Source organism: Saccopteryx bilineata, chromosome 6 (genome assembly GCF_036850765.1).
Source record: "Saccopteryx bilineata isolate mSacBil1 chromosome 6, mSacBil1_pri_phased_curated, whole genome shotgun sequence".
NCBI lineage: Eukaryota > Metazoa > Chordata > Mammalia > Chiroptera > Emballonuridae > Saccopteryx > Saccopteryx bilineata.
Window position 1 is genome coordinate 140,135,310 of NC_089495.1, and position 24,837 is coordinate 140,160,146.

General features: G+C 43.2%; 1 protein-coding gene across 1 annotated transcript in view; it reads left to right on the plus strand.

Moving 5' to 3' along the window:
• Window positions 1-8,011: 8,011 nt before the first annotated feature.
• GREB1 (growth regulating estrogen receptor binding 1) overlaps window positions 8,012-24,837 on the plus strand; it is a 121,044-nt gene continuing 104,218 nt past the window's right edge. The window contains exon 1 of the mRNA XM_066236264.1: window positions 8,012-8,189. The gene's annotated coding sequence lies outside the window, so the exon portion shown is untranslated. The remainder of the gene's footprint in view (window positions 8,190-24,837) is intronic.

A 24,837-nucleotide genomic window follows, 5' to 3' on the forward strand; every position in this document is an offset into this window, starting at 1 on the left:
AGCATTTAAAAAATATTGTAGATGTAAAGAAGTTTTATTTTGGGGTAAGAGTGCTACCCAGTCAGCATGGGGAATTCTCAGTTTGGTTGGTATGGAATACACGTAGGAAAACTTATGCTGAGATTGTCAGATATTAGATAATTCATCTGACACAAATATGCAGGGTTCAGATTTAATTTGTTAGTTCATCAAAGCAAAGCTTCACTGGTAATAAATCAGATAAATAGTTGAATATTTTCTTTTGTATTTCCTTATGTAGGGGTATGATTAAAATTCATTTGAATTTTGTTGAATAAATAAATAACAGTCAGCAAACTTATAATCTTTTGCTTTGTTGGGTTGTTCACTTACTTAGTGAACAACCTATCACTTAGTGAAAAAGATAAACTATAATACCTTCTCCTGAAATAAAAGAAAGTTGCTAAGTATTGAACAATAATAACATTGATTTCAGACTTAGAATTCCAAAAATATTTAAACATCATTAAATCTTTGAGAAATTTTGGTCAAAAAAAATATTTTAATTCTTTTTTAAATGAATACATTTACATAAACAGTGAAAAATCTTGCTCACCCCTGTCTCTCAGCAGAAAGCAGTCCCTTTGGATTTTACCATTGCATTGATTTTTTTTACAGATTCTGCAGGGATGTTTTATGAACAAATATTCATCTATGTTATTTCCTCCTCTTGCTTACACACTGGTATTCATACAAAAATATCTTGCAAATTCTTCCCTAACAGTATAACAAAAGTTTCTCCTTTTTATGTCTATACATTAATATATATTGTACTATGTATATGTATCGTAAATCTCCCATACTGTTCTCCAAGGCTGAGCACTTAGGTTATTTCCAATATTTTGCTACCGCAAACAACAACAAATTAAGAGCAATCTTGTGTAAATGTAATTTTGCACAGGCATGAGTATACCTAAAAGACTAGGCTAGGAGTAAATTACTGGGCCAGGGGCACGTGTGTTGGTGATTTTGATGGATACAGGTATTTTCAAATTGTTCTCCAAACAAGTTATATCAATTTACCTTCATTTCAGCAAGAGCTCAGGGTGTGAAAAGTATAACAAAGCAAATACACCTTTCCTTAAATAAGCAGCATTGTATGCTCGTATTCATACATTTATTTGGCAAAGGCATCCTTATTCTTTTGGATAAAAAGGAGCTATACATCAAGACACGACCAACTGCTAGAACAGTAAATTATTTTGCTAATGCTATCATAGTCTTCCCAATCATTTTGGCTTCAAGTCTGAAATGTCAGTGTGATGTTTATATGGGTTTTGGGATCCATTACAATAACCTAAGTATGTTATACATGGTCACAATGTCTGTCATGTACATTATGCACTGTTACACTCCTGGACATTGCTTGGAATAAACTCCCAAGAGGTGTTTGCAGGAAAAGAGTGTGATGATGTCAGTGTTATAGATACTGACATCTACAGGGATATTGTTGACATTCTTTGCATTTTCCTCAGTCAAATGTAATTCTGTCCTATAACTGTTATTAAAGATTGGGAAAGTGGTCTTTATTGTCATACAATTGACAGATTGATTTATTTCTGCAACTGTACTTTTAAAGAGAGTTCCATCAAATTGAATTTTTTTTTTGAGACAGAGAGAGGGATAGACAGGGACAGACAGACAGGAACGGAGAGATGAGAAGCATCAATCACCAGTCTTTCGTTGCACATTGCAACACCTTAGTTGTTCATTGATTGCTTTCTCATATATGCCTTGACCGCGGGCTTTCAGCAGACCAAGTAACCCCTTGCTCGAGCCAGCGACCCTGGGCTCAAGATGGTGAGCTTTTGCTCAAACCAGATGAGCTCGCGCTCAAGCTGGTGAGCTCGGGGTCTCGAACCTGGGTCCTCTGCATTCCAGTCTGATGCTCTATCCACTGTGCCACCGCCTGGTCAGGCAAATTGCATTCTTGCATTTTAGTCTACTTGGATTCTATACAAGAACAATTTAGTTGTTTGCTAATGCCTTTTTAATTATTTAATCTATTCTACTTATATTTTACCTCCCCTGAACAAACCTCATGAAATATACCAATTGCACTAAATTCATTTTGCCCCTCCAGCCTGCTCTTGTTTGTCTATCTAGTATTTGATACCAGCCAAAATACATTATCAAGGCAGGTGCAAGCTGGTCTATCATTTTTCTAAAGTATATAGTGCCTTGACTTCCCACCAGGTGGAGCAGTTTTGCTTAGAGAGTCCATTAAATAGAGCTTTTGAATTTTGGGAGGTGGTCAGTATTCCTGGTAAAATGGAGGTGGATTTGAGTAGAGGGAGTGCAGTCAGATTTCAGTTTAAGATTTCAGATGAAGAATTCCCAAAATAAGCCCTGGCCGGTTGGCTCAGCGGTAGAGCATCGGCCTAGCGTGTGGAGGACCTGGGTTCGATTCCCGGCCAGGGCACACAGGAGAAGCGCCCATTTGCTTCTCCACCCTCCGCCGCGCCTTCATTTCTGTCTCTCTCTTCCCCTCCCGCAGCCAAGGTTCCATTGGAGCAAAGATGGCCCGGGCGCTGAGGATGGCTCTGTGGCCTCTGCCTCAGGTGCTAGAGTGGTTCTGGTCGCAACAAGGCGACGCCCAGGATGGGCAGAGCGTCGCCCCATGGTGGGTGTGCCGGGTGGATCCCGGTTGGGCGCATGCGGGAGTCTGTTTGACTGTCTCTCCCTGTTTCCAGCTTCAGAAAAATGCAAAAAAAAAAAAAAAAAAAAAATCCCAAAATAGGCCACAGATTTACTATTGATCAAGGTGCAGGCTAATATCTCTGGTCTACACCAGAGCAATAAGCCAGACCCTACTGTTACAGGTTAAATTGTACTCCCATCCCTGCCCCTTTCCAAATTCATCTATTGAAATTCTAAGCCCCAGTACCTCAGAATGTGACTTATTTGGAGTTAGGGTCTCAACAGAGGTAATCAAATTAAAAATGAGGCCATTAAGTTGGGCTCTAGTCCAATCTAAGTTGTGTCTTTATAAGAAGGGGAACTTTGGACAGAGATACTCATACACTGCTCACAGAAATTAGAGGATATTTTATAGCTTCATATTCACTTTGAAATAGCTCCTAGTTTTTGTGAGCAGTACAGAAGGAAGGTGATTTGAGGAGATACAGGGAGAAGACAACCATCTACAAGTCAAGGCAAGAAGTCTGGAACAGATGCTTTTCTCCCAGCCCACAGATGTAACAAATCCTACTGACATTTGAATTTGGGGTTTCTAGCCTCCAAAACTCATTTATTAACATAGTAAATGTCTGTCTTAGCTACCCAGTGTGTGGCAGCTTGAGCAAGCCAACACACCTACCCATTCACAGTTTGGGATGACTGAAGCAAGCTGGGTTGAAGCATTTACTATGCTATAGAAATATTTTCTCTGTGGAAAGTGATAATTAATATAAACTAGGTTATAGTTTAGAGATACATTATTGTAAGGGAATACAGTTGAAGTATTCTTGAGCCATTTAGAAGCCCCCTTTTTATAGAAACAAGGCGGCGTGCGGATAACAAATGATTCTGAACTACTTGCTGTACACAAATGGGGCTTCCAAAATCTTCATCCCGTTCCAGTCTGCGGCATATTAATTGGTTGGTTATGATGGATGTGACTAGCAGAGGATGCTGTTTGTGCCACAGGGGGATGGAAGGGGGAGGAAGGAGACTGTGCACATGTTGGTACATGAGTGCCTGGGTAAACAAATACACATGCATATGCAGACATGTGAGAGGAGTTTGTATTTGGGTGTAGTTGTGTGAAAAATGTGCCCATGTTCTGAAGAAAATGGTAGAAGAGTTATGTCTGCCAGAAACAGAAATATGGGTGCAAGGAGCATGCGTGTGTGAAGGGGAAAAATGTTGGTATGACAAAGTGTGTGTGTGTGTGTATGTGTTGGTGAGAGAGAGAGAGATTTGGTGTCTGTAGAAAGCACATGGGAGATGTATATCTGAGAAAGCCATATGGATGTTAAAGCATGTGTGCTGCCTGCATTGCAGGAAGCAGGTATGCCAGAAACACATGTGTGAGACACACGCACAAACATGTGAGGGGGAAATGGATATGAGGAGAAGTATGTGTGCGATTCTTTAGACTAATACTGGCCAACGAAACAAACGTGCCCAGGAGCCATGTCTAATTGCCTTCCTGACCTCATGGCCTCTTCCAGAACTCTCTGCTAACTGAACGGGCTTGGAGATTGACAGCTCCTTTGTAAGGTTCAGGTTGGCTACCAAAGATTTTCAGTTTGGTCCTGTTCTTGTCAAACATTTAAACTAGGTTGATTCTCTTCATTTAAGAAAATATCTTGGAATTACTTTTTCAAGTTTTAGTTCAAGTTCAATCAAGACATATAAAATAAGTTAGTCAGTTTCAGTTCAGGAAATACAAATCTAATCACTGCATTTGTGTGTTGGTGTTTAAATCAATGGCTAGAAGCAAAAGGATGATTCATTAAACAGGAAAGCAATACAGAACTTTTTGTATAGAATCTCTTTTCTTGTCTAATTAATTCTTAATTGGTAAGAGTCTATTCATATCTAAAATTTATTATAGGCCCTGGCCGGTTGGCTCAGCGGTAGAGCGTCAGCCTAGCGTGCGGAGGACCCGGGTTCGATTCCCGGCCAGGGCACACAGGAGAAGCGCCCATTTGCTTCTCCACCCCTCCGCCGTGCCTTCTTCTCTGTCTCTCTCTTCCCCTCCCGCAGCCAAGGCTCCATTGGAGCAAAGATGGCCCGGGCGCTGGAGATGGCTCTATGGCCTCTGCCTCAGGCGCTAGAGTGGCTCTGGTCGCAACATGGCGACGCCCAGGATGGGCAGAGCATCGCCCCCTGGTGGGCAGAGCGTGGCCCCTGGTGGGCGTGCCGGGTGGATCCCTGTCGGGCGCATGCGGGAGTCTGTCTGACTGTCTCTCCCTGTTTCCAGCTTCAGAAAAATGCAAAAAAAAAAAAAAAATTATTATAGATTTTCAAAAATAGAATTAAATGGTTTTCCCAAAGTCATTGTATTAGGTAACTAAGAGATAGGGCATTTTCTTAAGAATTTTCATCTAGCAGTAACATTACATTCATAGATTGAACCAAATTATATTTTTGTCTTTATTAAAAGTGACTTTCTTATTAGTGTTGGGTTTCAAGGAAAGAAATTAAGTTTTGGAATGACTTTCTTATACCAGGGGTAGATTAACCCTGGCCCAGCTGCCTGGTTTTTTTTTTTCCTTCTTTTTAGAAAATGGCCCATGAGTTAAGAATAATTTTTACATTTTAACAGGCTACATTTTAAATGTTTATATAATAGAATAGCAACGATGTTGTCTCATGGCTGACAAAGCCTACAATATTTATAATTCTGGGCCTTTAAGATAAAGTTTGCTGACCTATGTTCAGTAGAATTTTATAATTTGATACAACGTAAGCTATCAAAATGTAAGAAAAAAGTAAGAGTATTTCTTACAGTGATGACTGGTTTAGCAATCCCAGTGACCTAAACCATAGAGCAAACAGATTGGGTAATGTTAATTTAACATAGCTGCTCTCTACATGCTTTTACCGGATGGGTTGAAAAAAATAGGCTATACCCTAGAAGCACAAATGCAGTTTCAAGAGTGTTCACTGAAGTCATGTTTATGATCATGAAAACTGGATCGACTCCAATATTCATCAGAAGAACGTATGTAAAATTGTACCCTGGTCACTCAACTGAAATACTATTCAGCAGTTAAAAAGAATAAAGTGTAGCTATTTGTATGACTAGATGGATCTTGCAAACATTGTATGGAACAAAAAACAACATAAAATGAACCGACTGGTTACAGAACAAAGCATAGAGTATGATAAAACACAGAAAGTTATAAAGTTGGTAAACATGCTAGATACAATTTATGAACACATGCTTACATAGTTTTCGCTCCATAAGAGGCACCTGACCATACGACACACCTAGGGTTTTAAGGAGGAAAATAAGAAAAAAAAATTCTGAACCAAATGTTGTGTTAAAATATTTAGTAAAATACTTTATTTTTTGCTCCATAAAATGCACAGGCATTTCCCCCTCCACTTTTTTTTTTTTGAGGGGGGGAAGTGCATCTTACGGAGTGAAAAATACAGTATGTAACGATAGTAATAGTGTAAAAACATGGACAGGATGTTTTGGAAGAGTACTGGGGACAGGTAGGGTGGGGAAGAAAGAACTGGGACTAGGGAGGGCTGTCTAGGAACTATGACAGTATTGTAGTTTCTTTATTATTATTTTTTAATTATTCATTGTTTGAGAGAGAGAGAGAGAAAGAGAGAGAGAGAGAGAGAGAGAGAGAGAGAAAGAAACATCTATCTGTCCCTAACTGGTAATCAAACCGGCAACCTTTGCCCATTGGGAGGATGCTCTAACTGGCTAGCTATCCAGCCAAGGGCATGATTTATATCTTACAGGAACATCTGAAGAAGCATGGCAACGCCTCCAGGACTGGTTGCTTCTTGGGCACACAGGCACTCATGATGTGACTCTCCCTGGTTAGGTGTGTTTGAAATAATCCATACGAAGAAAAGGAAAATGGTGGTGCTGCCCATCAGAGGGCAGGAGATCTATCTGCCAAGCCACATTCGGGCAACATTCTCACAGAGGCTTGCCACACGTTGGCATTTGCTGGGGGCCATACCCTCATTCAGCTTTGACTGTCTCCCTGTCTTCAAGGACACTGGCTGTTAGGCCCAAGGCCACATTAAGGGTCGTGGGAGTGAGTGGCAGCCAGGGTACAGGGTTGGTCTCCTTACTCTAGTTCTGCACCTACTGTAGGTTCCTGAAATCATCGGCACGTGTTTCACTTAAAGAAAGAAAGGAATCTCGAGAGTTTTCCTCTTCCTGCCCTGGACACCTCTGCACCAGTCGCCAGCAAGGTCTACAAAGACTTATTTGAGGTTCCTTTCCTTCCCCTCCCTCCCTCCCTCCCTCCCTCCCTCCCTCCCTCCCTCCCTCCCTCCCTCCCTCCCTCCCTCCCTCCCTCCCTCCCTTCCTTCCTTCCTTCCTTCCTTCCTTCCTTCCTTCCTTCCTTCCTTCCTTCCTTCCTTCTTTCCTTCCTTCTTCCGATAAACACTGGGTCCAGAGATATTTGGCTGGGTTCCATCCACAGATGCCCAGGGTTCCAGAATCTTTCTGGTCCTCTTATAGCCTCAGATAGCCCCCTCGCCGGCCGCGTGGACCTCGGCGTCCGTGGAGCAGTTCCACTGCAGCGCGGGGGTAGGCGCGGTTGCGCGTGTCCTGCGGAGCGCTCAGCACAGCGGCTCTACCCAGGGCTAAGCGGGACAGCCGCAGGTGGGGGTCCTGGGGCCCTTGGTTTGGGGTGGGGTCTGTGGGAGGCCTGGGTTCCGCTCGGCTGCCTCACAGACCTGCAGTGTCCCCTCTGGGTGCCTGGCTCCCAAGTGGTAATATGACCTCTGTTCTCGGGAGGTTCTTCCAACTTCTGTTCGGACTCTCTCGCAGGTTAAGTCCCTTGTGGCTTTGGGGGTACCCAGTTGAGCCCCGTGGGAACACCTGGGGGGTTGCGTGGGGCGGGACTGGGCCACTGAAGGGGAGGGATCCTTCACGTAGAACAGAGAAGAAAACATTTCCTGAGTTCGGCTGCGCACCTCGCTCGGTGCCTTGGCACCTCGGGTGGGAAGTGGGGATTTTCATCGAGGTGGGCGCCGGGGCAGCGCCAGAGTGCCAGCCGGTGACCCGCATACCGGCCTTGTCTGGGGCGCGGGGACCCGGATACCGGTTAGGGTTACCACGTCCTTAGCGGGGACGAACGCGTGCCAGGGTCAAACTGGGGCGCCACCGCGAGGCTCCACCTGCCGTCACCCTCCCTCGCCCGCCGCCGCCCCGGTCCTGGCCGGGCGCCGCCACTAGCCCGACTTGTTCCCTGCGCGGGTGCCTGGGCGGCGTAGCCCACCGCGCAGCCCTCCTCTTCGGCCGGCCGGAAGACCCGGAGAGGTGGACTTCGGGGGCGGCCGGTGTCAGGGGTCGGGTCCTGGGCGCGGGTCGCGCTCCGCAGATCCGGGTTTACCGAGCGCTCCCCGCGCAGCAGAGCCCGGGATCCGGGGGTGCACCGGCGGCCGGCGGCTGGGCTGGCTCTCCGACGGCGCAGGGCTCACCGGAGCGGGCAGTGTCGGCGCGAGGACAAAGGGCCGAGGTAGGAGCGGCACGCGGACCCGCTGGAGGGGCGGGGGTCGCGCGGCTGGCGGGGCAGGCTGGGCGGGTGGCGGGTTCGGGAGCCCAGGCTCGTGGGACTTCACCCCTGCCGGGCCTGCGGGGCAGAGGAGCCGGAGCGCGGGGCGCGCGGGAGGTAGGCGCTTTCCTGGCCGAACTCCGAGTGCGGCGCGGAAGTTTCAGGGTTCAGCCCTGCGGACACCTGGGGAGCTGGGTGCTGCTGCCTCGTGTGTGTGTGAGTGTGTGTGTGTGTGTGTGTGTGTGTGAGAGAGAGAGAGAGAGAGAGAGAGAAGCGCTTGGCACATGGGGAGCAGCGCTCCATAGGTGAGAGTTAATAAAAAATGACAATGAGGCAATAATCACTATTTTGAGGGTTGCAAGCACGCGTGTGTCTGTGTTCAGAAAAGCTGGAGCCATAAGTGGCAGCTACATGTCCCAGCATTTGGGACCCAGGAGAAAATGGGGCTTCTCAGAACGGCCGGGGGACCGTCTTTGAAGCGTTCCTTCATTTGGACAGGCTGCTTCATTGGGGGCCTTAGTAACTGGATCTCAGTTCTGAGTCTTAGGAACAAAGGCTGCTTCCCTGAAGTCCAAGAAGGAGTGTGTGTGTGTGTGTGTGTGTGTGTGTGAGTGCGTGCGCGCGCGCGCGTCCGTTCCTGTGCGTGTGTGGCCGCCAGGGCGCCAGGACGACCCGCCATTCATGAGGAAGGATGCTGGGCCATTTTGCTGTCAACCCTCCTTTGATCCCTGGTCGTGAGGATCAGCGGAAAAGAGGAACTAAATTTGTATACACGAAACTTTTCTTTAATTAATAAACTTTCATGATAAAGGCAAGTGTTACTTCAGAGCTTGAAAGGTTTTCTTAGTATCTCTGTAAAACAATAAATGTAGAAATTTAACTTGAATAAAAATTTTGATTCCCAGTGAGAGCATTTTGATTTCTGTGTCTAACACTGGGTGTTAATCATGGGAGAGGTGAGGGGAGGTCTGGGATGGTTCTGACCTTCACTTATATAAATGTTGTGATAACGTGGTTTGGTTCGCAGCACTTTGTAGGAAAAAGCTTTGGGAAGTTACAAAGGCCAATGAGAATCCTACCTCCAACATCTTGTTGTTTAAACTTTCATTCTGGAATGTAAAGCTCTTTTTAATGAAAGCACAGTTGACTTGAACTATCTTCTTAAATCTCTGGGCATGTTTGAAGAATTCTTGATAACCAATACATTGCTTCTGGAGCCCTGTTTTTTTGCGGCGGGGGAGGCTTTCCCAGAAAAGTTTGTTTTGGGAAACAAAAACCAAATTTACAGTGTGAAACAACTAAATGAAACACAAGGGAGGGCACATATCTACAGATCTTTTTATGCTGAAATAGGATACATTTAGAGTTTGCAACGTGAAATGTGTGGTATTTCCCATTCCGCCCAGCAATGGTGGACGGGGTCTTCTGTTCTTTTTTTTTGTATTTTCCGAAGTTAGAAGCCGGGGAGGCGATCAGACAGACTCCCACATGCGCCCGACAGGGATCCACCCAGGATGCCTACCAGGGGGCAATGCTCAGCCCATCTGAGGCCTTGCTTCCTTGCAGCCAGAGCCATTCTAATACCTGAGGCAGAGGCCATAGAGCCATCCTTAGTGCTTGGACCAACTTTGCTCCAATGGAGCCTTGGCTGCTGGAGGGGAAGAGAGAGATAGAGAGAAAGGGGAGGGAGAAGGGTGGAGAAACAGATGGGCGCTTGTCCTGTGTGCCCTGACAAGGAATTGAACCCTTGACTTCCACATGCCGGGCCAACTCTCTACCACTGAGCCAACCTGCCAGGGCCTGGAATTAGTGTTCCTTATGGAGTAAGACGTAAGTAAGCTCAGGTTGAAGCTGAAATTCTGTCCTGGCCTTTCTTGTGGTTGCAGGTGGTTTAGATCAGTGTTTTTCAACCAGTGTGCCACGGCACACTAGTGTGCCGTGAGACATGGTCAGGTGTGCCGTGGGGAAATTAAACATGGGTCCCCAAACTACGGCCCGCATGCCCGATACCGCCCAAGGAGGCTATTTATCCACCCGCCACCAGCCGCCCCCATCCGAACATAAACATTCCCCTCACAATCCTTCCAGCTATCAGCGACAGGAAGAGTGGAGGCACAGGGAATGCTCACTGACCAATCACCTTCTAGGATTCATCCCAACCACTAGCGATGAACCAATAGTAAGCCGCCTCTCATCCACACCCAGGAAAGTCCCTCTCGGGCTGCCGGCACAATTGTCATTATGTGGCCACGGCGTGTAGTTGAAGCTCCTCCCCATGGTCCCGATTTCTAATTCTGGTCAGGACTGGAGGTAAAGGTTACCACCACTAGATGAAGCCTCAGCCTCAGCTGGTTATGTCTATCCTGATGGTGTATATAGATATTTGACCTTTTTCTTTTTAAAAGAGGCCCCCGCAGAGGGCGATATACAATGCATCACAATGTTATCTAACTTTAAAGCTAAAGTTTGCTGATCTTCCTTTGGACAGTTTTTGGTTATCTGTTGCCAAGGAGTTCCCCATTCTGGCCAACAAAGTTATTTTGTCATTGCTCCCGTTTTCAACCACATATCTATGTGAGCTGAGCTTCTCAAGCTTGACTGCGATAAAAACTAAAAACAGAGAGACCGAGAACTGTTGAGGAAGAGCTTCGTGTGTGTCTTTCTACCATTCCTGCCAGGATATCCCTTTTGTGTTCATTGAAACAGGCCCAGGTTTCACACTAAGTGAGTATAAATACATTTAGAAACTATATTATTAACTATATGTATAATATGTACTGTGTTAGAGTGTCATTTTGTGTCATTTTGGTAGGTGGTGTGCCCCAGGATTTTGTAAATGTAAAAAATGTGCCACGGCTCAAAAAAGGTTGAAAATCACTGGTTTAGATGATTTAATTGTTGCTTAAACTGTCTTTAGGTATTGAAAACTAGCCAGTTGGACCTGTAATCTTTCATTGGCTGGGTACTTTGTAGCTACACTTGAAATACCTGAATTTTTGTCCTGTCATTTTTTTATAAGAGAGTTTATAATCACATAGAGCCTGTGTAAAGGATTCTATAGAGTTGATTACTCTTTTATTTAGTAAGCGATCTATTGAACTGTGGGATTGTAGATGTTCACTCTAGTATTACCATTTTACTTGACATTAGGAAACCTCTTAAAAAAAAAACTGTGTCCAGTGTGTGGAGTCAATATTTGAATTATTTAGAGAGTCCGGAGTGTTCAAAGTAGAGCTTATAGAAGATTAAAAACTTAGAACGAGAAGAAAATAGACTAACTTAAAAAGAGAGGATGGGCATCCTGTACCCTGCCCGATGCCCAGGTACAGTCATTAGGATTGAAGGGCCAGGACATGTGGACAGAGGGTGTGCTGTGGACCCTCTCATGCATGCAGTGGGTCAGGGGAGTTTGCTGTAGTAGTCATATCTTTCCCTGTGTAGCGTGCCTCATGGGTTCTGCTCCAGACCTAGAGAGAAAGCTTCTTGGGCATTTTTGGGGACAACTGACCATTAGGGCTGTCAGAGCGCAGCTTGTGGAACCCTGGTCCAGCCCTTACAGAGGGTCCTTGGGCCTCGAATGCCTTCAGAAGATTCCAGGCAGTAATCTTCTCAGCTCATACACTGCTTAATGGGCACTTTTGACTTTTTGGATCAGTATCTGGATATACAGATAAATTATAGTATTTAAAGCTAATTGCCCTTAAAGAAAAAAAAAAAGGATGGGGAAGGGTATTGTAGAAGTAATATATATTTGTGACATAAACTTAAGAACATACAGAAGAGTTAAAAAAAAGAAAAAGAGAATACCAGAAATCTATGATATAATTACTGTTAACACTTTGGTATATTATTATTACCATTTTGTATGTTCATGTAAAAGTTATATTATAAATATTACTTATCATTTTTGATATTGTCATTTTAAGTAACAATCTTATGTTCTATTGTGTGGGTAAGTTATAATTGAACTATTTCTCTAGCAGAGTCTTGGAATTTTGGTATTATTTGTACTTTTGATGTTTTTTGCATTTTGGTAATATACATTTCCAAAACTTGACTGTTCTTAGGAAGTGGCAAAAAAAATCTAACTTGAGGGATATAGAGTTCAAAAGGACTCAGTCTTGCCTCAGTTCTCTTTTTTCTTTCTTTAAAAAAAATTTTTTTTATTCAGTGAGAGGAAAGGAGGCAAAGAGACAGATTCCACATGCGCCCTAACGGGGATCCACCCAGCAAGCCCACTAGGGGGCGATGCTTTGCCCAACTGGGGCGTTGCTTCATTGCTCAGCAACCAAGCTCTTCCTGGTGCCTGAAGCAGAGGCCATGGAACCATCCTCAGCTCCCAGGGCCATCTGCTCCATTCAAGCCATGGCTGCAGGAGGGGAAGAGAGAGAGAAAGAAAGAGAGAAGCAAGAGGGGGAGAAATGGAGAAGCATTGGGTGCTTCTCCTGTGTGCCCTGACTGGGAATCACACCTGGGACATCCATACACCAGGCTGATGCTCTACCACTGAGCCAACTGGCCAGGGCCCACATTTGTAAATTAAATTATACATTTATTTGTTGATGTCTGCTCCGCCTCTAGTGCATGGCAGGTGCTGGAAGGATTAAGTTTCCTTTGTTCACATTGTGCCTCGGCATCCAGCACAATGGCTGCTCCATAGTATGTGCTCAGTAAATATGTGAGGCATGAATAAGCTTTTGTTATTTAGGGAAGTTACAGAACTCTGGGTAGAGAGCCAAGCCTTATACTGGTGGAAACAATTAGAGAACAATTAAGGATTCTATTTTGAGGTCTTGACTCCAAAAGTAGGAGAATTCAATCCCAGAGGTCAGATAGTTTTACAGTTGTCAAATAGAAGTATCTGTTATGTGCTTAACAATGTCTTAGACTCTGGGGGAAATGTAAGGAGGGCAATACAAGAGAAGAATAAAACAAGGAGCTCATGCAAGTATTTCATTGATTCCTAAACACCTTTCATTCCACTGCTTTCAGGTTTAAGAGTTCGCTGAATAATAATTATTATTATAGCTACCACTCCTTGGGCATCTACCAAATGAAAGCATGTTACGTAAATATCTGTTCCCTGATATGAAATATTCAGGAAGTTTTGCAACTCTATATTTTAATGAAATAAATTAAAAACCCATTGAAATCTTCACTTGTAAAAATTTAAAACAGGCTTAGAAAGTTCTCCCCCAAATTTAAATATCTGTGGACGTGATGATCTGCAAAGGTAACACACAGGTTTTAACAACAAAATCCCATTATTTATTTAATACATAAACATTTATTGAACACATGTGTGTCTGACAACAAAGCTATACAACCATGAAGCCAAATCTGAGCATCAAAAAAGTCTGTGTCACCTGACTGGTGGTGGCACAGTGGACAGAGCTAAACCAGGGACGCTGAGGTCCCAGTTTGAAACCCTGAATTCGCTAACTTGAGCAAGGGGTCACTGGCTCGGCCAGAGCCCCCTACCAAGGCACGTATAAGAAGAAATCAATGAAAAACTAAGGTGCCGCAACTACAAGTTGATGCTTCTCATCTCTTCCTCTTCCTGTCTTTCTGTCTCTTCTCTAAGAAAAAAAGTCTATGGTAACTTCTACATGGACTTCTCATTTGTCTGCCCTTCCGTCTCCTCTTCTGTTGGTCCCAGAGCCAGGCAGATTAACAGCTGTATCTCAGGACAAATGCTCTGCCTTTTACTTTTCTATCATCTTTCCTCATTTCTTTCTGACAGCCTGCATCTTCTCCCAGGCTATTATGAAGGGTCATTCTAAAAACCATCTCTGGGCCCTGTATTTTACTAAGATATGTTTGCTGGCTTTACCTAGAGAATGAGGTGCTCTGATTTCTGTGCCTGACTGTGTCGAGGATGCCAGCTTGACTTTTGCCTTCATCTTCTCCTCACAGTTTCTCCTGGTTCTTCTTGGCTGTCTGTGGCATTCGTTAGAAGTGAGTAGAGCAGAGAGCTTCTTGGTCGAGCAGGAAGCCCGGACTGCTGTGAACTCACATCTTTGAAGGTTAAATTTTTTTTCTTTTGAAAATGTTCACTTGACAGCAACTTCAGTCTGTTTGTTTGACCAATAAATCCACAGTGAATGTCACTTTGGGCCAGGTATTGCATTACATGTGGCGAGAGATTCACAAGGTGAAAGCCGCAGAGCCTGCCCTCCAGCGGCCGTTTGTAAACTGCAAAGGACGGTGTCTGTCCATCCCTACAGACGGCTGCAGACATGACCCACCTTCAGAACAAGCAGAGTGAGCTTGGCTGTTTGGGGCCTTAAGGGACATGGATCTGATGGAGAAAAAGTAAGAAAAGAAAGAAACAGTTGTTGATTTTGTTCCAAGCTTGGTGCCTTTACATATACCACCTCACTTAACCCTGACTTGGTAAGGTATTGTGCCCACTGCCAAGATAAGGAAACAGAGTCGCAGGAAAGCCAACAGACTTGTCAAGGTTACATGGACAGCAAATGGTGGGGCACCCATTTCTGACTGACTCCAGAGTGGAAATGGGCACCGGACAGAGCCAGGTAGAGAAGATGGGCTGATGGGGTTGCTCTGGTCTGAGGGTTTCCCCAACATGAAAACCATTTTTCCTGAAAATGAGTGGAAATGGGCACCGGACAGAGAAGATGGGCTGATGGGGTTGCTCTGGTCTGAGGGTTTCCCCAACATGAAAACCATTTTTCCTGACTTCTCATCACATAGACTCATGAGACTTTGGACTTGTAAGACACCTTCTGGGTCCTCTAATGTGTGTGGTCCATGGGCCAGCTGTGTTAGCATCACCTGGGAAGTTGTTAGAGATGTAAATTCTCGCCCCTCCTATTCTGAATCGGAATCCCTGGTGTTGGGGCCCTGGACTCTGTGTTTTCAAAAGCCGTCTAACTGATTCTTATGCATACTAATGGTTGAGGGACACTGCTCTAGAACGGCCCTGGCAAAATGTCAGTGGAAGGAGTCCGTGATCTAGAAAATCTGGAGTCTGTCTCTGACACAGCTGCTGACTTCCCGCTCCCTTAGTCAGCCTTGCCTTAGATGACAATAATCCTACATCTGCGAATGAGGTGATGTGATTGGTTAAGCTAATGGAATGCAGTTAAGAGCTGGTCGTTGGGAGTCATGCAGACACAGTGTTAAATCTGAACTTGATGACACTTGGAAAGCTCCCTAATCTCCAGCTCTGTTTCTTCATCTGTACAATGTGGTCAGCAATAATACGCACCTCACAGCGTGGTGGCAAGAATTCAGTGTGCTACATGTCAGGTGCTTAGAATATTGCCTCATGCATAGAAAGAACCCCATGCTTGATGTTCTGTTATTATCAATGCATTTCACCCCTCTCTCTGACCTGCTTTTGGTCTTAGCCTTAGAGGTGCTTTCCTACAGTAGTGTTCAACTTTCACTGTTACTCACCTTTTGCTAGGTTTCGATGGTGCCTGTGCCAGGTCATTCTATTGACCTCTTGGGAAGAAGGTCTTCCCCATGTGACATCAAATGGTTTGCATGGGGAATTGGGCCTGTAACATTATCTGCTTATCTTCACCTCTCCTTCTTTAGAGATGTTGCTTGTAAGTTGTGTTCTTTGAGCATCATTACTGGGAGGCTGTGATGGTTTTGACACCTGGCTGCTGTCATTTACTAAGCTCCTACTATGTGCCAGCACTTTACAGTATCCTGAAACCTCATTGAAGCTTCAGGAAGTAGGGACCAGGCTACACCCTCTCCAGATGTGTAACCTGAGGCCCAGAGCTTCCTTTGCCTGCCAGGCAGAACCAGATGAAATTGCTCTTTCTGTAGGTCAAACATGTGTAATGTGGACTATTTAGTGTGGTTTAAACTCATACTCATCATCACACACCATAATTAATAATTATTTTTCACAGACTTAAAAAAATAATGGTTCCCAAGGAAATATTCTTATTTCTTCTAACCAAAATATTACCCAAAAGGACACAGGGAAGAAATTTGGGGTCATGCATTTTCTGAGCACTGTGCTCAGTCCTCACGGCAGCCTGGTGAGGTAGATGTTATTGTTAACTGCCTCATTTCACAGAAAAGGAAACCGAGGCACCGTGATGTTAAGTCACTTGTCCATGGCCACATACCCAAGAATTGGCAGAATCATAATTTGGACACAAAGAGTCTGGGCCCAGCATCTGAGCTATTAGCCATGTGTGTGTTGGTCTCTTGAGTAGGTGCGTTTTCTCGAGTGAGCAGGAGGTTGGGTGTGGTGGACGGACAGGGAGTGGAAGGGTGCAGGCATCCCTGAACCCCTCCATGGATCTGGGCTAGGTGCCCCGTGCACGCTCTCCTTTGAGTTTCAGAGAGGCCCTGTGATGCATGAAATGGCCCCATTTTGCAGATGTGCAAAGCCGGTCTCCCAGAGCGGAAGGAAGTTACAGCTCCAGAAATGGAAATAGCTGGATTTCCAACCTCCCCGTGTCTCGCTGTGTCTGTCCTTACCCTCCCTGGGTGCTCTCCTTTCCTGTCCCTCCTCCTACAGTGGAGCTGCCACTGTAACTGTTCTCAGCAGTCCGGTTTCCTCCCAGAAACCTTCAATGTCCAGCTCTGCTATGTCCACCGCTCTGTACTCGCAGCGATGCAAATGCCTCTCAGGTTGGAACTAGAGTCATCAATGGGGTCCTCTGTCAGTGATCTGATCACCTTGGAAAGGAACAAATGTGCCTTTTGGGGACTTTTAACCCCTTCAAATTTATATTTATCTGAGGTCGTTTACAGGGGTGGACAGAAACAGGTCAGACTTGGCTCTTGGGTGCTCCTGACTAAATCTCCATTAATACTGTGTAAAGCTTGCAAATTCCCAGAGAGGTTTCTCATGGGAGACACAGCAAGGAGCAGCAATGTGTCTTCCCAGCCCTGTTGCCACTCGGATGTCTGATGAACAAAGCAAGGAGCCCTAGATCATGAACATTTTGAACTGTGTTTTGTTTTTGGGAAGTGTTATAATTTTAATGTTTTGCGTGATCCATTCAGAGTTGGTTTTTAAAAATAAGGTGTAAAGATTTAGGTCCAGGTTTATTTCTTTGTCTATGGGTGTTTAGTTGTACCAGAACCATTTGTTGAAAAGGCGGTCCACCCTCTACCAAATTGCTTTTGCATGATTTCTTATAAGATTTTAAGACTCGATGCATTTTATTGTCAAGTCAAATACATTGGACCAACAAAGTGTGTAAAGTTTGCACAATAAATATGAGTTGCTTGTTAAGCTAGTTTGAGGAGTCAGGAGGTCCCTAAGGGCAGTTCAGTTGAAGGACAGTGTACGTTAGGACTTGATGGCAGTTAGGGGGGGGTATAGGTCAAGGCTTGGGGAATCCAGGGGGTGGAGTGGGCAGCTGCATTCCTGTGGAGTTTTATTTTTGCTCTGCAGCTGGGCAGCCTTCCTCTACAGACAGGGGTGGTGACACTGGGTGTCCGGGTCAATCTAGGGCACCCTGACCTCTGGTGGAGTTGACCTTGTGGCAGGCATAGGTGTGACCCGTTCGGCTCTCACTTTGTCTCTGGGGGCAGCTGCAGCCCTGCCTGATCTCTGACTGATTTCAGCTGTCAGCTCCTGTGAGATCCCCCACCCCCAACCCCCACCCCCGCCATGTGGCTTCCAGCAGCTGGCTGTTTGAAAATACAAGCAGAGAAGACACAGAACTCAAGTGCCGTTTGGGAAGTGTGAGCTTGCATTTTAAAAAATTATCATCGTTTTAAAACATTTTGTTTTACACAAATGTGTTCCTTGGAGAAAAAGTGGATCTCGCAGTTAAAGAGTAGTTAGCTGGAATCCCTATATCCTGAGATCATCCCTGTAAATACTCCATTCTCACATTAGCAGGGCCATGAAGAGCCAAAGCTGGTTTGGGATTGGGGGTGGGGAAGAAGTGTTTTCTCATTGACTGAATGGGGGGGGGGAGAGTTCTGGTGGCCGATCAGGCTGCAAATGGGGTCTATGTGTGGGTGCAGAGGTCAGCCCCGGGACACAGCAGGACCGCAAGGTGGGCGCGTGGAGCCTGGCTGTGGCCAGGGCGGCCTTTTGTTTCCACTGCCCTGCAGTCCAGGATGATGGCTGAGAACATCAAAGATGTGTCTAAACACTTTTCTGGCTCCCTCCGCTGTCCCCACTGTGGAAAGGTCTCCCCACAGGGAACCCTGCAGAGCAGAACATCGTCCATGCTGTCAGTTCTGGGTGAGAGCCAGTCAGTCATATTAGCATTTCTCATTTACATCAGTCCCCCTGTTTTGTTCTGAGAGAAGTTTATTTATTTACTTATCTGATTACAAGATTAAAAATCATTTTTTTCTATTTAAAATATTGCATATTAATTGCAGAAAACATAAAACACAAAAATGCCAAACAAAAGACTGTCATTCCTCTACCTGGACATAACCATTGTAGCATATATACAATAATACAAACTTTATAAAAGATACTATCATACTGTCACATGGTTTCCCTGCAGGTGTGCTAGGAACCTTTACCTATGCCATTACTCTAAATCAGGGGTAGTCAACCTTTTTATACCTACCGCCCACTTTTGTATCTCTGTTAGTAGTAAAATTTTCTAACCGCCCACCTGTTAGAAATCACCACAGTAGTGGTGATTTATAAAGTAGGGAAGTAACTTTATAAAATTTATAAAGCAGAGTTACAGCAAGTTAAAGCATATAATAATAATAATTACTTACCAAGTATTTTATGTCAGATTTTCGCTAAGTTTGTCAGGATAAATCTTTATAAAACAACTTACTATAGTTAAATCTATCTTTTTATTTTTACTTTGGTTGTTCCGCTACCGCCCACCATGAAAGCTGGAACACCCACTAGTGGGCGGTAGGGACCAGGTTGACTACCACTGCTCTGAATAGTCTATGACAGAAATTTCAGTATCTGAAGAGTATTCTATCTTGCATCCTTTTAACATAACTTCTTTACAATAGAGAATTCTTGCTTTTTTAAAAATTAAAATGGTATTGTTGCCTTTTTTGATTAGTAAAGAATCCTTATTGTACAGCAACTGAAAAAATTGTAAATAAGATTAACTGCTGTGCTAACAGGAACTTTTCCAAAAATATTTCACAGATTGTTACTTTGTCAGTTGAAACAGTTCCACTGAGACTTTCAGTTTTGATAAGTAAAGAGTAGGTACAGTTGGTGAGCCTGAGATTAAGGTTTGAATAGTTTGTGAGATATGGTTTCACTCCTGCGTTGTAGCGATAATGTGACATGGCTGTGACAAAGGGCTCGTCCCCGCCTTTGATCACGCAGTGACGAGCGCTGTCTTTGTGCTGCCCATACTGCATCCCCGCACATCCACCCCACACCTTCCCCCCACTGCTTGCCCTTCTCCTTGAAGCAGGAACTGGGGCTTCATCCCCCGAGCACCCGCTGGACCCCAGCAGAGTGCTGCAGCCTCCTGCGGCCGGCCAGTGAACATGGTCAGTTCTTTAGGAAGGGACACTATTTAAAAGGTGAAAGATTTATGCGATCTGAAGAGAAACGAGAGCATAAGGGACACTATTTAATTCAGCCTTGATCCCTAACCCCTGTGCCTTTATTTGTTTGTGTCCTCAGCTCTTTGGAGTCAATTGCCCTAGTGGGTGGGCAACTGAGAGGCAGGGTGTGACCTGGAGGGAGGTGTCTTTCCCTGATGGGATGTGAAGTATTTTGGACACATTTCCTGTTTATCTCTGTGCTCCCACAACCCAGTTCGTTAAAGACGGGAGGCGCTTTCAGATTCTATTTGTACTACTTGTGTGAGGAAGATGGTTTGGAGATGTGTCCAACCAGACACCTGTGGCAGTGCCTACTTGCTGCCAGGTTTGCGACATTTTCTTTTGAGGAATCACATTCTTAGGGTCCCTTTTTATTTAACTTTAGGCTGACCTGATTTTTTTTTTTTTTACTCGTTAGAACTGGGGTTTTCTTGTAAGTTCGCAGAACCAGCACAACCCGGGGCCTTCCCCAGTTCATTTGCTCCCTTAATAGTTTATTCGCATAAAGGCAGTAACTACAAATATGCTGAAAACATTCACTGACCACAGACAGATGGAACTTGGATGGAGGCTTCCCATGTGACGTAGGACAGAGATGGCTCCCCCGGCACCTTTGTGGTTTTAAGGTTTCTGGAAGATGCCATTTACTCTTATATTGGTTTCTTCACAAAGTCTAGTGGCCAATTTTTGTGGATAGAGGGAAATGAAAAAACAAAAAACAAAACAAAGAAGCCCCCCCCAAAACAGGATAGCGGTACTTTGAGTCATTTTGGGGAAAGAGCTGAAGACTGGTGGCAAGAGCTACCTCCTGTCCCCAGTAATTGTTGAAGTGATAAAAACAATCAGAGACTCACCTGCAAGCCAGAAAGTGTCAGTGTGGTAGCAGCCACCATTTATATCTTAAAATTCTCTTTAAATATTGATATACTTTAATGGAATGATAATATTTCCTTCCAACTTTGCTACAGCATTATTTTTTAGACGATTAAGCAAAAACATCCCCAAATCTCTGTATTATATAATGAGTGTAGACAAAGGTGCACATACATCATGATCATGATCAATAATAGACAAAGCACCGGGAGATTGATTTTGTCCTTGAGTAAATCCAATAATAACAAATCAATAAATGATAACAAATGATGGAAGTATTAGAACTTACTTGTAAACAGGAAAGCAGTAGTAAGGTATGCTGTCATCGCTATTAAAAATGGCAGTGTTGGACCTGTGGTTGAGCATAGGTGCGCAGCCCCACCTGCAGTGCCAAGGCTTGCGACCCTGGCGCATGCGGGCAGCCCCACTTGCAGAGGCAGGGCAAAGGCTGAGGCTGACCAAGGCCTGTAGACCGGTCACGTGAACATAACCCCTCCCATGAAGAGAGATGGAAACCACAATGCCCATACCCTAATGCCCAAGGCAGTGGCAGAGGGGTTGGTGGGCCTGCAGACAGACTACACCTAGGGAACACAGAGGCCACAGCATTGGACTCCAGTGGCCACACACTTCTTATACACAGACAGAATGGGAAGGCGGAGAAATGCAATCTAAATGAATCAAGAGAAATCCCCAGAAGAGGATTTGAATAAGTCAGATATAAACAAATTACCAGATGCAGAATTTAAAATAATAATTGTTAGGATGCTAAAAGTTCTTAGAACAACAATAGATGGACATAATAAACACCTAAATAAAGAGATAGCAAGTATAAAAAAGGACATTGAAATAATAAAAAAGAATCAGTCAGAAATGACAAATATAATATCAGAAATGAAGACCACAATGGAAGGAATTAAAAGCAGGATGGATGAAGCTGAGGATCGAATCAGCGACTTAGAGGACAAAATAAAGAAAGGCACAGAAGCAGAGCAGCAAAAAGAAAAAAGACTCAAAAAGTCTGAGGAAACTCTAAGAGAGCTCTGTGACAACATGAAGAGAAATAACATCCGCATCATAGGGGTTCCTGAATAAGAAGAGAAAGAACAAGGGATAGAGACTTTGTTCGATCAAAGCATAACTGAAAACTTCCCTAAATTGATGCAGGAAAAAGTCACACAAGTTCAAGAAGCACAGAGAATTCCATTAAAGAGAAACCCAAAGAAATCTACACCAAGACACATCGTAATTAAAATACCAAAGCTAAGAGATAAAGAGAAAATATTAAAAGCTGCTAGAGAAAAAAGGGCTATCACCTACAAAGGAGCCCCCATAAGGATGACATTCAACTTCTCAACAGAAACACTTGAGGCTAGAAGGGAATGGCAAGAAATATTCAAAATAATGCAGAACAAAAATCTACAACCAAGACTACTTTATCCAGCAAGATTATCATTTAAAATTGAAGGAGAAATAAAAAGCTTCCCAGACAAAAAAAAAAAAAAAAAAAAAAAAAAACCTCAAGGAATTCATTACAACCAAACCAATGCTGCAAGAAATGTTAAGGGGCCTGTAGTAAACAGATCAAAGAGGGAAAAGACTATAGCAAAAGTGGAATACAGCTTTAAAGAATAAAATGTCAATAAACAACTACATATCAATAATAACCTTAAATGTAAATGCATTAAATGATCCAATCAAAAGACATAGGGTAGCTGCATGGATAAGAAAACAGGACCTGTACATATGCTGTCTACCAGAGACACACCTCAAAACAAAAGATGCACATAGACCAGGGGTCAGGAACCTATGGCTCGTGAGCCAGATGTGGCTCTTTTGATGGCTGCATCTGGCTCATAGATAAATCTTTAATTAAAAAAATAATAATGTTAAAAATGTAAAACATTCTCATGTATTACAACCCATTCATTTCCTACCACTCATGTTCATGGTTGCGGGTGGCTAGAGCCAATCACAGCTGTCTTCTGGGACAACACCAAATTTTTATTGGATAATGCATAATGTACATGGGTTGTTGTATGGCTCTCACAGAATTCCGTTTTAAAATATGTGGTGTTCATGGCTCTCTCAGCCAAAACAGTTCGCGACTGCTGACATAGACTGAAGGTAAAAGAATGGAAAAAATATTTCATACAAATGGAAATGAAAAAAAGCTGGGGTAGCAATACTTATATCAGACAAAATGGACTTTAAAACAAAGACTATAGTAAGAGATAAAGAAGGTCACTATATAATGATAAAGGGAGCAATCCAACAGGAAGATATAACCATTATAAATATCTACTCACCTAATATAGGAGCACCTAAATATATAAAGCAGACTTTGATGGATATAAAGGGCGAGATCAACAGCAATACTATAATAGTAGGGGATTTTAATACCCCACTAATATTAATAGATAGATCCTCAAGAAAGAAAATTAACAAAGAAACAGCAGACTTAAAGGACACACTAGATCAACTGGATTTAATAGATATCTTCAGAACCTTTCACTCTAAAGCAGCAGAATATACATTTTTTTTTAACTGCTCATGGTACATTCTCTAGGATAGAACACATGTTAGGGCACAAAAGCAGTCTCAGCAAATTTAAGAAGATTGAAATCATATCGAGCACTTTCTCTGATCACAATGGCATGAAACTAGAAATCAACCACAACAGAAAAACTGAAAAATACTCAAACACTTGGAAACTAAATAGCATGTTATTATATAATGAATGAGTTAACAATGAGATCAAAGAAGAAATAAAAAAAATCCTAGAAACGAATGATAATGAGCATACAACAACTCAAAATTTATGAGACACAGCAAAAGTAGTACTGAGAGGGAAGTTCATAGCATTACAGGCATACTTTAAGAAACTAGAGAAACCTCAAATAAACAACTTGACCCTGCATCTAAAAGAACTAGAAAAAGGACAGCAAATAAAGCCCAGAGGTAGTAGAAGGAAGAAATAATAAAAATCGGAGCAGAAATAAATGACATAGAGGCTAAAGAAACATATAATACATAATACAGAGAATCAATGAAACCAGGAGCTGGTTCTTTGAAAAGGTAAACAAGATCGATTAACCTTTAGCCAAACTCACCAAGAAAAAAAGAGAGAGGACTCAAATAAATAAAATTAGAAATGAGAATGGAGAAAGAACAACTGACACAACAGAAATACAAAGGATTGTAAGAAAATACTATGAAGAACTGTATGCCAAAAAATTAGACAATCTAGATGAAATGGACAAATTTCTTGAAACATATAATCTTTTAAAAATCAATCTGGAACAATCAGAAAACCTAAACAGACTGATTACAACAAATGAGATCAAAACAGTTATCAAAAAACTCCCAAAAAACAAAAGCCCAGGGCCAGATGGCTTCACAAGTGAATTCTACCAAATATTCAAAGAAGAACTAACTCCTATTCTTTTCAAGCTATTTCAAAAAATTCAAGAGGAAGGAAGACTTCCAAGCTCCTTTTATGAGGCAAGCATTATTCTGATTCCAAAACCAGGCAGACAACACAGAGAAATAAAATTATAGGCCAATATCCCTCATGAATTTAGATGCTAAAATTCTCAACAAAATATTAGCAAACCGGATTCAGCAATATATGAAAAAATCATACACCAGGATCAGCTGGGATTTATTCTGGGGAGGCAAGGCTGGTACAATATTCACAAATCAATCAATGTGATTCATCACATAAACAAAAGGAAGGAGAAAAAGCACATGATAATTTCAATAGATGCAGAAAAAGCATTTGATAAAAATCCAGCACCCATTCATGATCAAAACTCTCAGCAAAGTGGGAATACAGGGAACATACCTCAACATGATAAAAGCCATCTATGACAAACCCACAGCCAACATCATACTCAATGGGCAAAAATGAAAAGCAATCCCCTTAAGACCAGGAACAAGGCAGGGGTGCCCCCTTTCACTACTCTTATTCAACATAGTTATGGAAGTCCTAGCCACAGCAATCAGACAAGAAAAAGAAATAAAAGGCATCCAAATTGGAAAAGAAGAAGTAAAACTATCATTATTTGCAGATGATATGATATTGTATATAGAAAACCCTAAAGTCTTAGTCAAAAAACTACTGGACCTGATAAATAAATTCAGCAAGGTGGCAGGATATAAAATTAATACTCAGAAATCAGAGGCATTTTTTTACACCAATAATGAACTGTCAGAAAGAGAAATT